The sequence below is a fragment of the Mustelus asterias genome, chromosome 5, assembly GCF_964213995.1.
Source record: "Mustelus asterias chromosome 5, sMusAst1.hap1.1, whole genome shotgun sequence".
In the NCBI taxonomy this organism is placed as follows: Eukaryota; Metazoa; Chordata; class Chondrichthyes; order Carcharhiniformes; family Triakidae; genus Mustelus; species Mustelus asterias.
In genome coordinates, this window is record NC_135805.1 from 29,107,349 (window position 1) to 29,121,862 (window position 14,514).

The 14,514-nt window shown below is 49.2% G+C and overlaps 2 pseudogenes; one reads left to right on the forward strand and one right to left on the reverse strand.

Annotated features, from left to right (window-relative positions):
• Positions 1-13,320: 13,320 nt before the first annotated feature.
• LOC144494543 (U2 spliceosomal RNA) lies at positions 13,321-13,526 on the forward strand (annotated as a pseudogene).
• A 507-nt stretch (positions 13,527-14,033) lies between these two features.
• On the reverse strand, positions 14,034-14,203 carry LOC144494531 (U2 spliceosomal RNA; annotated as a pseudogene).
• Between the last annotated feature and the right edge of the window lie 311 nt (positions 14,204-14,514).

The window sequence follows — 14,514 nt, forward strand, 5'->3', positions numbered from 1 at the left end:
TCCGACTGTTACTGATTGTGATGCTTGGTGTTTCTCTGGTGAGGGGACTGTGATCGCCCGAGTTTACTTTAAAAAGGGAATCACACAAAATCAACTGAAAATAAATCAATGTCTCGGGCCCAAAATAAATAAAATGTTTAAAATGAAAAATCTCTCAATTTAATCAACAAAAATGTTCTGGAAGAAACAAAGGATGATAAAGATAATGAATACTCAAACGGAAAACATGCATTTATATGCACCTTTCACACCCCCAAGTGCCCTCGGGTGGCACAGTGGTTAGCGTTGCTGCCTCACAGCACCAGGGACCCGGGTTCAATTCCCGGCTTGGGTCACTGTCTGTGTGGAGTTTGCACGTTCTCTCCGTGTCTGTGTGGTTTCTTCCGGATGCTCCGGTTTCCTCCCACAGTCCAAAGATGTGTGGGTTAGGTGGATTATAGAGTCATACAGTTATGATGGGTTTACAGTATGGAAACAGGCCCTTCGGCCCAACTTGTCCATGCCGCCCATTTGTTTTTAACCACGAAGTTAGTCCCAATTGCCCGCGTTTGTCCCATATCCCTCTATACCCATCCTACCCATGTAACTGTCTAAATGCTTCTAAGAAGATAAAATTGTACCTGCCTCTACTACTGCCTCTGGCAACTCGTTCCAGACACTCACCACCCTCTGTGTGAAAAAATTGCCCCTCGAGACCCTTTTGTATCTCTGCCCTCCCACCTTAAACCCATGCCCTCTAGTTTTAGACTCCCCTACCTTTGGGAAAAGATATTGACTATCTAGCTGGTCTGTGCCCCTCATTATTTTATAGACCTCTATAAGATCACCCCTCAGTCTCCTACGCTCCAGAGAAAAAAGTCCCAATCTATCCAGCCTCTCCTTATAACTCAAACCATCAAGTCCCGGTAGCATCCTAGTAAGACTTTCCTGCACTCTTTCTAGTTTAATAATATTCTTTCTCGTTTAATAATATCCTTTCTATAATAGGATGACTAGAACTGTACACAGTATTCCAAGTGTGGCCTTACCAATGTCTTGTACAACTTCAACAAGACGTCCCAACTCCTGTATTCAATGTTCTGACCAAGGAAACCAAGCATACTGAATGTATTCTTCACCACTCTGTCCACCTGCAACTCCACTTGCAAGGAACTATGAATCTGTACCCATAGATCTCTTTGTTCTGTAACTCTCTCCAACACCTTGCCATTAACTGAGTAAGTCCTGCCCTGGTTCAATCTACCAAAATGCGTCACCTCGCATTTATCCAAATTAAACTCCATCTGATGATTCAAATATCTCTGCCAGGGGACCCGCAATTTCCTCCCTAGCCTCCCAGTGTCCTGGGATACACTTCATCAGGTCACGGGGATTGATCTACCTTGATGTGCTTTAAGACTTCCAGCACCACCTCCTCTGTCATATGTACACTCAAGACATCACTATTTATGGATTGACCATGCTAAATTGACCCTTCGTTTCGGGGGACTAGCTAGGGCAAATGCTCGGGGTTACGGGGATAGGGCCTAGGTGGGATTGTGGTTGGTGCAGGCTCGATGGACTGAATGGCCTCCTTCTGTACTGTAGGATTCTATGATTCCGATTTGAAGCACTAACACTGTTGTTACTGACAAACACAGCAGCCAGTTTGCTGGCTGAGGAATGAGAGACCAGGAAAATTCCTCTACTCCTCCCCTTCAGATGGTGCAGGGGGATCTTTGAAAGGCAGCACCGACAACAAGGAAGCACTCCCTCAGTAACGCACTGGAGTTTCAACCTGGAACGGGAGCTCAGGGTCTGAAGTGTGCTTGAACCCATCAAGACCTTTTTGACTGAGAATGCTCTCACCAAGCCGAATTGAGAGGAGTTAATGGTTGTTGTTATTTACAGCCACCCTCAACTCCTTTCCCCAGCCCTACGGAAGTGCACATGATGTCGATACTGCCTCTCACTAATGGACCCATCACAACGGAGCAAAGGCATGCAAACACCAACACTTTCAGCGCCACTTCATCAGGGAAATGGCTTTTATTCCGATTAAAAGCACGATTGGAACTTATCCAAATGAGAATTAGCAGGGTTTAATCGGATTAAGCTCAAAATCGCAAAGCAAGCCTCCAGCAGGCCGGCTCACTTCACTCTGAAGTCAGGCAGCAGCGAGCACCAGAGCCTGTATCAACATAGCTCACGCAACTTAATTCCTGCTCATTTAGCTGCAACAAATGACCTTTGTCCTTCTGCTATGGAGGGAATGGAGCAGATTTCACATAATGTCCGTGCGGCTGCCAATATAACAGGGCCTAACCACTGGCCCTGCACAATATGATTCTCCCACATCAAGAGAGTTCCAAAAACCACATCAGCACCCCATGTCTGAAATCGACTCTGAAATTTAACTTGCAAAGCTATGGATTAGTATGCAAATAGTCTCAGTGTAATTCTACATTTGTATTTCTCTGCAGCCTGAAAGAACCTCAGTAAAGATATGGTCACCTGGGTTCTCTCATCATAACCTCTCCCCCCTCATCATCTTCCCACTGAGAATAGTATCCATCCCAAAATAATCCTGGCCTGCTGCCTTCCATGGACCCACTCAAAGCTCCAGTGGGCTACGTGTTGCATTGCATTCTCTCACTCTGTCCCTGTTTTCTTGTCATTTCCAATTCCATTCCCAACCAAGTACTCATCCAAATCGGATACGAAAGCTTTTTGATTTGATTTATTATTGTCATATGTATTAGCATAATGTGAAAAGTATTGTTTCTTGCACGCTATACAGACAAAGCATACCATACGTAGAGAAGGAGAGAGTGCAGAATGTGTTACAGTCATAGCTAGGGTGTAGAGAAAGATCAACTTAATGTGAGGTAGGTCCATTCAAAAGTCTGATGGCAGCAGGGAAGAAGCTGTTCTTGAGTCTACATGACCTCAGACTTTTGTATCTTTTACCTGGCGGAAGAAGGTGGAAGAGAGTATGTCCGGGGTGCGAGGGGTTCTGGATTATGCTGGCTGCTTTTCCAAGGCAGCTGGAAGTGTAGACAGCGTCAATGGGTAGGAGGCTGGTTTGAGTGATGGACTGGGCTTCATTCTTGCGATCTTGGACAGAGCAGGAGCTATGCCAAAGATACATCCAGAAAGAATGTTTTCTATGGTGCATCTGTATAAGTTGATGACAGTCGTAGTGGACATGCCAAATTTCCTTGGTCTCCTGAGAAAGTAGAGGCGTCGGTGAGCTTTCTTAACTGTAGGCATGGGGGGGGACCAGGACAAGTTGTTGGTGATCTGGACACCTAAAATCCGAAGCTCTCTACTATTTCTACTTTGTCCCCATTGCTGTAGACAGGGGTATGTCCTCCACTGCACTTCCTTAAGTTGATGACTATCTCCTTCGTTTTGTTAACATTGAGGGAGAGATTATTGTCATTGCACCAGTTCACCAGATTCTCTATCTCTTTCCTGCACTCTGTCTCATCATTGTTTGAGATCTGACCCACTACAGTGGTGTCATCAGCAAACTTGAAAATTGAGTTGGAGGGGAATTTGGCCACACAGTCATGGGTGTATAAGGAGTATAGTAGGGGGTTGAGGACACAGCTTTGTGGAGCACCTTGTGGGAAAGTGTTAACTAATTTACTTTTTTGTGAGTCTGTTGCACATCGGCGCTATCCCGTGGTGGTGGTGGTGGTGCAGGGGGGATTACAGTTTTTGTTCATTAAGTGAGCACTTGCCCAGTTTTACCTGAATCATCCTCATTATTTGTTCTCTGAACATTTTTAGAATGTACTAATGTCCTTCAGGAAGCTCGATAGTCCCAACAGTCCCAACTCTACATGTCTCCAAGATTGCATTAAATTAGATTGAATTCTAATCAAAGAATCCACTCTGGTACTCAACGAGACTTGATAAGTTTCACATTGCAGTCACAAATCACACCAGATCCTTCCCTATTTTCCTAGCCATCATCTTCACCTTGACATGCGCCTTGACCTAACAAACATCACTCTGCATTAGTCAAAATTAAAATCCATCTGTTATTCCATAACCCTAAACCACAACAAGAGCAATGTTCAAATATTCTGCTTCTGTCAATCATTTCACTATGCGGAGATGCCGGCGTTGGACTGGGGTAAACACAGTAAGGGTTTTAACAACACCAGATTAAAGTCCAACAGGTTTATTTGGTAGCAAATGCCATTAGCTTTCGGAGCGCTGCTCCTTCGTCAGATGGAGTGGAAATCTGCTCTCAAACAGGGCACAGAGACACAAAATCGAGGTACAGAATACTGATTAGAATGCGAATCTCTACAACCAACCAGGTCTTAAAGATACAGACAATGTGAGTGGAGGGAACATTAAGCACAGGTTAAAGCGATGTGTATTGTCTCCAGACAGGACAGCCAGCAAGTCCAGAAGGCAAGCTGTGGGGGTGACTGATAGTGTGACATAAAGCCAACATCCCGGTTTAGGCCGTCCTCATGTGTGTGGAACTTGGCTATCAGTTTCTGCTCAGCGCTGTCGTGTGTCATAAAGGCCAGCAGTTGGTGGGGTTGCAGAAGTCTTCCACGGGCATCAACGTTCAGATTAGTGTCGGTGACAGTGTCAGGCGGGGCTGGCTAGGTTTGCAGCGGTTGGCGGGGTTTAAGGTGTCTTCCACAGGCATCAACGTTCAGATTAGTGTCGGTGATGGTGTCCGGCACGATTTGCAGCTGTTGGCGGGGTTACAGGACCCTTCCAACGGCCTTCATGTTGGCTTTATGTCACACTATCAGTAACCCCCACAGCTTGTCTCCTGGACTTGCTGGCTGTCCTGTCTGGAGACAATACACATCTCTTTAACCTGTGCTTAATGCTCCCTCCACTCACATTGTCTGTATCTTTAAGACCTGGTTGGTTGTAGAGATTCGCATTCTAATCAGTATTCTGTAACTTGATTTTGTGTCTCTGTGCCCTGTTTGAGAGCAGATTTCCACTCCATCTGACGAAGGAGCAGCTCTCCGAAAGCTAATGGCATTTGCTACCAAATAAACCTGTTGGACTTTAACCTGTTGTTAAAACTCTTACTAAATCATTTTACTAACAGGATGTGCTAATCTCGGAAGCAACTGCCTCAGTGACATCATTTTTAACGGTTCCTTAATAAAGTGAGATTTTGTTTTAGAAAGGCAGTGCCTCCTGTCACATGGCAGAGTGAAGCAGCCAACACGACAACATCATCCACAGGAGATTCAGATAATTCACCTCAATTTAACAAATCCGCAAATCCCTGAATAGAAACGATTCTCAAGGCTGTAAGATAGCGTCTTGGCTTCAGATGTCTGTCCGAGTCAGCCCCAACCACTGACCCCAGAGCGTGCTCACCGCCTTGTGTCCTCTCCAACACTGCCTGAATAAATAATGCAAATCCTCTATCTTCTCTTCTCTGCACAAGCAGACAGCAACAAGGAGGGAGCAAGTTCCACAGGCAGGGCAAGTAATATGTGACATGTGCCCGTGGCACTGCTGCATCACAGCGCCAGGGACTCGGGTTCGGTTCCTGGCTTGGTTGACCGTGTAGAGTCTGCATGTTCTCCCCATGTCTGCGTGGGTTTCCTCCGGGTGCTCCGATTTCCTCCCACAGACCAAGATGTGCGCGTTAGGTGGATTGGCCATGCTTAATTGCCCCTTAATGTCAGGGGAACTAGATAGGGTAAATGCATGGGGTTATGGGGATAGGACCTGGGTGGGATTGTCGTCGGTGCAGGCTCGATGGGCTGAATGGCCTTCTACTGCACTGTAGTGATTACATTACATGATTACATCACATGATGAATCTTTGTTGGCATCATGCACACATTCACTGTCCAATACAGAACACAGACCTGTTACTTGCCATGTGTATAGCTCCTAGATGGTCAGTAATGGAGCAGAAGAGCCAGGTAACATACCAACAAGACTTCATCTATCTGAATCCTTACACAATTGGCACTTCATTCATGCTGATTCGTAATGAACGCACAACCAGTTAACACAAACTATTTGGATAAGTACTTCCAGAATTTGCCAGTAAATTCTACTAATTAAGCGCATCATAGCCAAATATAGTCATTATTTCAATCTAAATCTAAACCTGCTTTCGAAATCGCAAGATGGCAGCACGGTGGCACAATGGTTAGCACTGCTGCCTCACAGCACCAGGGTCCCGGCTTGGGTCACTGTGTGGAGTTTGCACATTCTCCCCATGTCTGCGTGGGTTTTCTCCGGGTGCTCCAGTTTCCTCCCACAGTTCAAAGATGGGCAGGTTAGGTGGATTGGCCATGCTAAATTGCCCCTTAGTGTTCCATGGTTAGGGGGTTTAGTGGGGTAAATACGTGGGGTTACGGGGATAGGACTGGAGGTGTGGATGGAGGTGGGCCTGGGTAAGATGCTGTCAGAGTCGGTGCAGGCTTGATGGGCTGAATGATCTCCTGCACTGTAGGGATTCTATGAGTTAACAACTGAAATCAAGCCATGTATCCCTACTCCTTACACTAACCCAAATAAATCTTCAAACTAGCTATGACTTTGTGCTGCACTGTGTGGGATCACAAAGTTCTTTTATTCACAAAGTTCACTCGAGAGCCGGAGAAAACAGTGCCACTCAGCACCTCTGAGGAAGCACAGCTTGAGAGAGCCCCATCCAGACTCCGCACTGGGGCACGTCATGAGGCTGCGGGCCTTCTGACACTCAGTGCTCTGACCTGTCAGCACTCAGTAGCTGCTGTCACCAAGAGGGTGGGGCTTGGGTCAAGGGAAGAGGAGATTTTTTAAAAAAAAATTAATTCTTGAAATGTTGGCATCACTGGCGAGGCCAGCCTTTGTTGCCCCTCCCCAACTGCCCTTGAGGTGGTGGAGTGAGCTGCCTTCTTGAAACGCTGCAATCCATGTGGTGTAGGTAGACCCACAGTGCTGTTAGAGGGAGCTCTGGGATTTTGACCCAGCAACTGCGAAGGAACAGCGATATATTTCCAAGTTATGATGGTGAGGTACTTGGAGGGGAACTTGCAGGTGGTGGTGTTCCCATGTAACACACCCTTGTCCTGCTAGATGGTAGTGGTTGTGGGTTTGGAGGTGCTGTCTAAGGAATCTTGGTGACTTCCTGCTGCCACTGAGCATCAGTGGTGAAGGGAGTGGATGGTTTGTGGATGTGGTGCCAATCAATGGACTGCTCCATCCTGGATGGCATTGAGCTTCTCGAGTGTTGTTGGAGCTGCACCCATCCAGGCAAGTGAGGAGTATTCCATCACACTCCTGACGTGCCTTGTAGATGGTGGACAAGCTTTGGGGAGTCATGAGGCGAGTTATTTGCCAGAGGATTGCTAGCCTCAGACCTGCTCCGATAGCCATGGTAATTATATGGTTCATCCAGTTCAGTTTCTGGTCAATGGTGATCCCCAGGATGTTGGCAGTGGTGGATTCAGCGATTGTAATGCCATTGAATGTCAAGAAGTGAAGGTTAGATTCTCTCTCTTGCTGGCGGTGATCATTGCCTAACGCTTGTGTGGTTTTAATGTTATTTGCCACTTGTCAGCCCAAGCCTGGATATTGTCCAGGTCCTGCTGTATTTGGACATGGACTGCTTCAGTATCTGAGGAGTTGTGAATGGTGCTGAACATTGTGCAGTCATCAGCAAACACCCCTACTTTTGATCTTACGAAGGAAGGTCATTGATGAAGTAGCTGAAGATGGTCGGGCCTAGGACACTAGCCTGAGGAACTCCTGCAGTGATGTCCTGGAACTGAGATGGGATGATTGACCTCCAACAACCACAACCATCTTCCTTTGTGACAGGTATGATTCCAAACAGTGGAGGGCTTTCCCCCTGATTCCCATTGACCCCAGTTTTGCTCGGGCTCCTTGATGCCACACTGGGTCAAATGCTGCCTTGATGTCACCTCACCTCACCTCTAGGTTTCAGCTCTTTTGTCCATGTTTGAACCAAGACTGTAATGAGGTTGGGAACTGAGTGACCCTGGCGGAACCCAAATTGAGCATCCGTGAACAGGCTGCTTGGCAAGTGTCACTTCAGTAATCGCTTCTCGGCCTTTTGGCTAAGATCAAGTGTATGATCAAAGCCAAGGGCTCGGATTTCGCAAGGAGCTATCGAGTTTCGATGGGGATTGTGGATTGAAGAAGCAGGCGTCGGACGACCGGCAGACGACCGTCTGCAACACTTGAGCTCTGCTGCTACTGGTGGATCTTTATGCTGGTTTCAAGCCTCTGGCTTGGACCTAACGCCGGTACAGTAAGACTCAGTGTTTTCGAGCTATGGCTGCAGCTGCTCTGAAAGCTACAGGCCAAAGGCAGCCCAACACCATCCGGGTGAAGCCTTCGGGAGGAGGCTCGCCTGTGGGCCGCGATTATCTCGTGAAGAAGGTATTGTTCGAGTGCTGCGGATTCCAAGCAGCAGACATCTACGGTGTGGCTGAGTACAGCAAGCCGCCGCACGTGGATGTCAGCTTCAGAAGCCTGTCAGGATGCGTCAAGCTCCTGACAGTGGTGAAGGAGAAAGGCAAAGAGGGGCCCCTCTCTATCCTGACGGCGGAGCCCCTGTTCACCATGCCGTCCCAGCGGAACCAGGTTATCACATTCCAAATGTATAACCACTACGTCCCTGCGGCTGATGTGCTGACGTTCCTCTCCAGGTACGTGGAGGTGAAGGGAGAGAGCGTGGACGTCATGGACCAGTACGGAATATGGACCTGTAAAAGGCAGGTGAGAGTCACCCTGAAGACTGACCCCAAGGGAGGCCTTCTGCACCCGCCCTCCAATTTTGCCATCGGAGGGAATCGAGGCTTCCTGTACTACACGGGCCAGCCACAACTGTGCCAAAACCGGCCATTTTGCCGCAAGCTGCAGCGTCACCGTATGCAGAAACTGCCTGAAGGAGGGGCACTCGACCGATGAGTGCAAAGACAGCAAATGTTGCAACCTGTGTGGGGAGACTGGCCATGTTTACAGAGTCTGCCCCAAGCGGAAGGTCACTTACGCCCAGATCACCGGAGGCGGAGCGAGGAAGGCGAGTGCTCCTGCTGCCTCAGGGAACAAGAAGTCCACAGCAAAAGAAGCTGGCACGGAGAAAGCTTCTGAAGCAAAGGTGGACCCCCCCAGTGCAGCAGGATGATGACACATCCACACCACCACCAGCAGAGGGCGCAAAGGACATGGAGCAGGAGAACGGAGATCCCGAGGGCCCCTGGCAGGTGGTAAAGAAAAAGAAAAGCACCCAGAAAAGGAAATCCTACGCAGCTAGGGTCTCCAGTGGCGACGTCTCCTCAGACGAGGAAAACAAAACGGGCAGCCGACAAAGTATCAAACGGCTCCATAGAAAAGCGGCACGGGAACCACAACGGACTCGGACCAACGACCACAAAGCAGCCGGGGACCATCCAGCCGACGGATGCAGCAGTGCGGCCGAGGCCCCCCAAACCCCGGACAACAGGAACGAGGACACCGACGACGCCCAAGGCGGAGATCGGCCCGCAAGCCCGGCACCAACCGAGGGCTACACGACACCGACCATGTCACCCAGTCGTGGTCGGGGACCTGAGGCAGGGTCGGACTGCTACCTCAGCCCTGCAGAATTTCGTCAGCGCCACAGGAATGCAGCACCTGGAGGAGGCTGACTGAAGGACACGTAAGAACTGACAAACCTTTTAAACATTAAAATGTCTTTAAAGTTTGCATCTTTAAATGTTCGCAGTGTTAAAGATAGTCTGAGATGTGCAGCCAGCTTGTCCTACCTGGCCAAGGTCAAGGCCGACCTGCTGTTCCTGCAGGAGTGTGGAATACCCCACCTCAGCAACTACAGGCGCTGGTCGAGTGTGTGGTCCCACGCACCGTCCATCTGGTCAGGTGGGAACGACTGCCGTTCATCCGGCCTAGGCATTCTGCTGTGGGGGGGGGCGACTTCACCGTCTCCGAAGTTAAGGAGGTGGTGGAAGGACGCCTCCTCGTAGCAGACATCACATACAAAAACTGCCCTCTCAGGCTGATTAATGTGTATGCCCCTGCCGTCAAGACCGAGCGGCTGGCACTTTTTGAACAGCTGCCACTGCTACTCACCACCTCCAGGCCAATCATACTGGGTGGGGATTTTAACTGTATCATTGACAAGGCCGGCCGATCCAACAGGGCCGAAAGTAAACTGGACGCTACGTCCAGAGCCCTGCTGGAAACAGTCAAAGATGCCAAGCTACTCGACGTCTTCAGCGACCAAGCAGACGGAGGGCAGCGTAGATACACGTGGTCGCGGCCAGACGGGTCTGTCCACTCCAGGATCGACTTCATGTTTGCATCCCACGCGCTCACGGTCAGGTCCACCGACGTCAAGCCGGTGTTCTTCTCTGACCACTGCCTCCTGCTGGCAGAATGTCAGCTGGAGGAAAACCAGAAAGTGGGCAGGGGGTCCTGGAAGCTTAATGTAGAACTGTTGACCCCAGAGAACCTCGAGGAACTCAAGAGGGTTTACCATGGTTGGAGAACCGTGAAACCCTTCTTTGAGTCTCCATCGCTCTGGTGGGAAACCATCAAGGGCAACATCAAGAGGTTCTTTACCCGAAAAGGGGTTCAGAAGGCCAGGGAGAGACGGGGGGAAATGTCCCGACTCCAGAAAAGCATGCAGGAGCTACTCCAACTGCAGTTGATGGGGGTTGATGTCAAGGAGGACCTCCGGGAGGTGAAGAGCCAGCAAGCCTCGCTCTTTGCCTCGGAGGCCTCCAAGGTTATCTTCCGGTCCAGGGTCCGCTCCGTGGAGCAGGACGAAACGTGCTCGCGCTTCTTCTTCCAGAAGGTGCACAGAGAAACCTCTGTGATCACAAGCCTGAAGGAAGAAGATGGCTCTGTAAGGTCATCGCAGTCTGACATTCTGAGGATTTGCAAATCCTTCTATACCGGACTGTATGACCTGAAGCCAACAGACAGCACGGCCTCCCAGTCTTTCCTGTCGTCTATCACGCAAGTCTTGGACGACGGCGAGCGGGAGAGCCTGGACAGACCGGTAGCTCTGGATGAGCTGACAAAGGCAGTCGAGTCCCTTCAGAAGGGTAAAACTCCTGGCAGCGACGGCTTACCGGCTGAGTTTTACTCGGCGTTGTGGGACTTGACGGGCCCGGACCTCCTGGAAGTATACGAGAGTATACTTCCAGGAGGTCAGAATCCATGAGGAAAGGCATCATTACCCTCATCTACAAGCAGAAGGGGGAAAGGGAAGAAATTAGAAACCTATTTCACTATTGAATGTGGATTACAAGATTCTGGCCAAGGTCATCGCCAACCGGGTCAAGTCTGCTCTGGGGTCAGTGATCCATACTGATCAAACCTGTGCTGTACCCGGCAGGAAGATCTCTGATAGCCTCGCGCTACTCAGGGATACGATCGCCTACGTGCAGGACAGGCAGGTGGACACCTGCCTCATCAGTCTAGACCAGGAAAAGGCATTTGACAGAATATCGCACAGCTACATGATGGATGTGCTCTCCAAAATGGGCTTTGGGGAGGGAATCTGCAATTGGATCCAACTGCTCTACACAGACATCAGTAGCGCAGTTTCAATCAATGGGTGGGAATCAGATATGTTTCAAATCAGGTCTGGAGTCAGACAGGGCTGCCCTCTCTCCTCCGTCCTTTTTGTGTGTTGCATTGAACCCTTTGCCGAGGCCCTCAGAAGCGACCCAGGCATCAAAGGGGTTACAATCCCAGGCAGCGGAGGGACGCAAGTCAAAGCCTCCCTCTACATGGATGATGTGGCTGTTTTCTGCTCGGACCCCTCGTCTGTTCGCAGGCTTCTTCGAGTCTGTGAGCAGTTCGAGCTGGCCTCGGGGGCCAAAGTCAACCAGGGTAAGAGTGAGGCCATGTTCTTTGGGAACTGGCCTGACACATCCTTTATCCCTTTCACCATTAGGGTAGACTACCTCAAGGTGCTGGGGATATGGTTTGGAGCGGCAGGGGCATGCGCCAAAAACTGGGAGGAGCGCATCGCCAAAGCCAGACAAAAATTGGGATTGTGGGAGCAACGCTCCCTCTCCATCACTGGGAAGAACCTTGTGATCCGATGCGAGGTTCTGTCCGTGTTGCTGTACATGGCGCAGGTGTGGCCGCTCCCCAAGTCCTGCGCAGCAGCAGTGACCCGGGCCATCTTCAAGTTCATCTGGAGATCAAAGATGGATCGTGTCCGGAGGGAGGCGATGCACAAACCTTTGTGTGTGGCTGCATCAAGCTGTGTGTAGATCCTTGGTACACTAGCAGCAAGTGCCACTATTTTTTGAGGTTCTACCTGTCCCAAGTGTTGCGGAGGATGGGTCTGGCCACATTGCCGCGGAACGCTCCAAGTAGTTGGACCATACCGCAGCACCTGTCCTTCGTGGAGAAATTCTTCCGGAAACACACCTTTGACCACATGGCTATCAAGCAGTGGTCAGCACGTAATGTCCTTGAGGCCCTGAGAGAAAAGGAGACGGCAGATCCTGTCGGATGGTTCCCTGAGCGGACTGTCAATGTCATCTGGCAGAATGCCTCATCACCAGAACTCACAAACAAGCACCAAGACCTGGCTTGGCTGGTGGTGAGAAGGGCACTCCCCGTCAGATCTTTTATGCACGCCCGAGGTCTCAACCTCACTGCACGCTGCCCTCGAAGCGGCTGCGGGGCTGATGAGACGGTCGCACACCTCCTTGTGGAATGTGCCTTTGCAAAGAAGGTCTGGAGTGAGATGCAGTGGTACTTGTCGCGGTTCGTCCCGAGCAGCTCGGTGACGCAGGACTCTGTGCTCTACGGGCTGTTTCCGGGGACGCACACCGAGACAAATATCAACTGCTGCTGGAGGGTCATCAACTCGGTGAAGGACGCGCTTTGGTCCGCCCGAAACTTGCTGATCTTCCAGCTGAAAGAATTGTCCTCAACCGAGTGTTGCAGACTGGCACATTCCAAGGTCCAGGACTACGTGCTCAGGGACGCGCTCAAGCTTGGGGCAGCCGCCGCCAAGGCACAATGGGGAAAGGCCACCATGTAAAGCGTCTCAACCGAGGCAGACCGAGGGCCCGGTAACTGCAGAATACCCTCGACCTGCGTAACTGTGTGCCAACCTGAAAAATAACGGCACACAGTAAACTCTGACACATGGAAATAGTTTTAAGAAATGAAATGTAACGAAATGTAATGTTTTTGTAAATAAGCACTGTATTGTACTGTAAAAATGATTCTTTTCTTGCACTGTTTATGACTTTTGGATCTGTAATTTTGCAATGTTTTATTGGAGAGTTTTTTTTTGTGAATAAAGTATATTTTTTTGAAATAAAATTTTTTTAAATCACTTCTCGGCCTTTTGGCTAAGATCAAGTGTAGTATGGTCGGCAGCCCATGGTCGGCCGCACTTGGTTGAGGTCATTAGGTTACACTGAAGCTTCATATGTTTCATATGAAGCGATTTTTTAAAGCGGCATCTCGGCCTTTTGGCTAAGCTGCAAATGAGCTCAAGTCTTGGAGGAGGAACCTCCCCCTTCTCCAATCAGCTTGGCTCATGTAGATCAGGCCCAGGACAGGGTGGTTTGGTCGCTTGCCCTGTCTTGTCAGCCTGGATCTGAAATGTCTCAACTTGTTGAGACTCTGAATTGGATTTGATTTGATTTGATTGAATTGGAAAAGCATTTAAAAAAACTGGTGTCACCAGGAGGATGGGACTCGGGTCAGGGGGGTGGGGATAGAAAACTCAGTATGATTTAAAAGTAAGGGTCAGTTGACAGAACAAACAGATAAACACCTGTGCTGTGGGTCAGTTAGTGCAAACTAGCAAATCTCCTGAGCCTTTTTTTGTACTTTTCCAATTCAATCAAATCAAATCCAATTCAAAGTCTCAACAAGTTGAGACATTCCTGATCCAAGCTGACAAGATGTGGAGATGCCGGCGTTGACAGAGTCGGCATCCCCTGTGGCCATACCAGGTTCTACAGCCCCCGTCTCGGGCTTGATCTACATGAGACAAGCTGATTGGAGCAGGCGCAAGCCCACCTCCTCCAAGGCTGATCTCATTTGCATCTCAGCCAAAAAAGGCCGAGATGCCGGTTTTTAAAATTGCTTCATTTTTAAATGAAGCTTATAATACAACCTAATGACCCCAACCAAGCACAGCACAGACGGGCAATCCATACCGTCCATACTACACTTGATCTTAGCCAAAAGGCCGAGAAGCGATTTACAAGCAAGAACTCACCAAAGACAACACTTACGTATTATTTACATTCATTATAGCTTGCCAATAATGCAGTATGCGTTTTATAAAATATGTTAATTTGGCATGCTTCAGGGAAGGCCAAACATTAGAAACCAGTTCAAAAGTACCAGCTACTTGCTAATATTTGCATTAGAAATCCTTAAATAAAAACAGGGGGAGAGGGAGCGTTGGCGGAAATCTTCCTGATTCAGCACCAAGATTCAGCTTAAATTGAGAGCACTACAGCACTATCTGAAAGCTCATCGTTCAACTGTCAGGTGACAAAAGAAAGC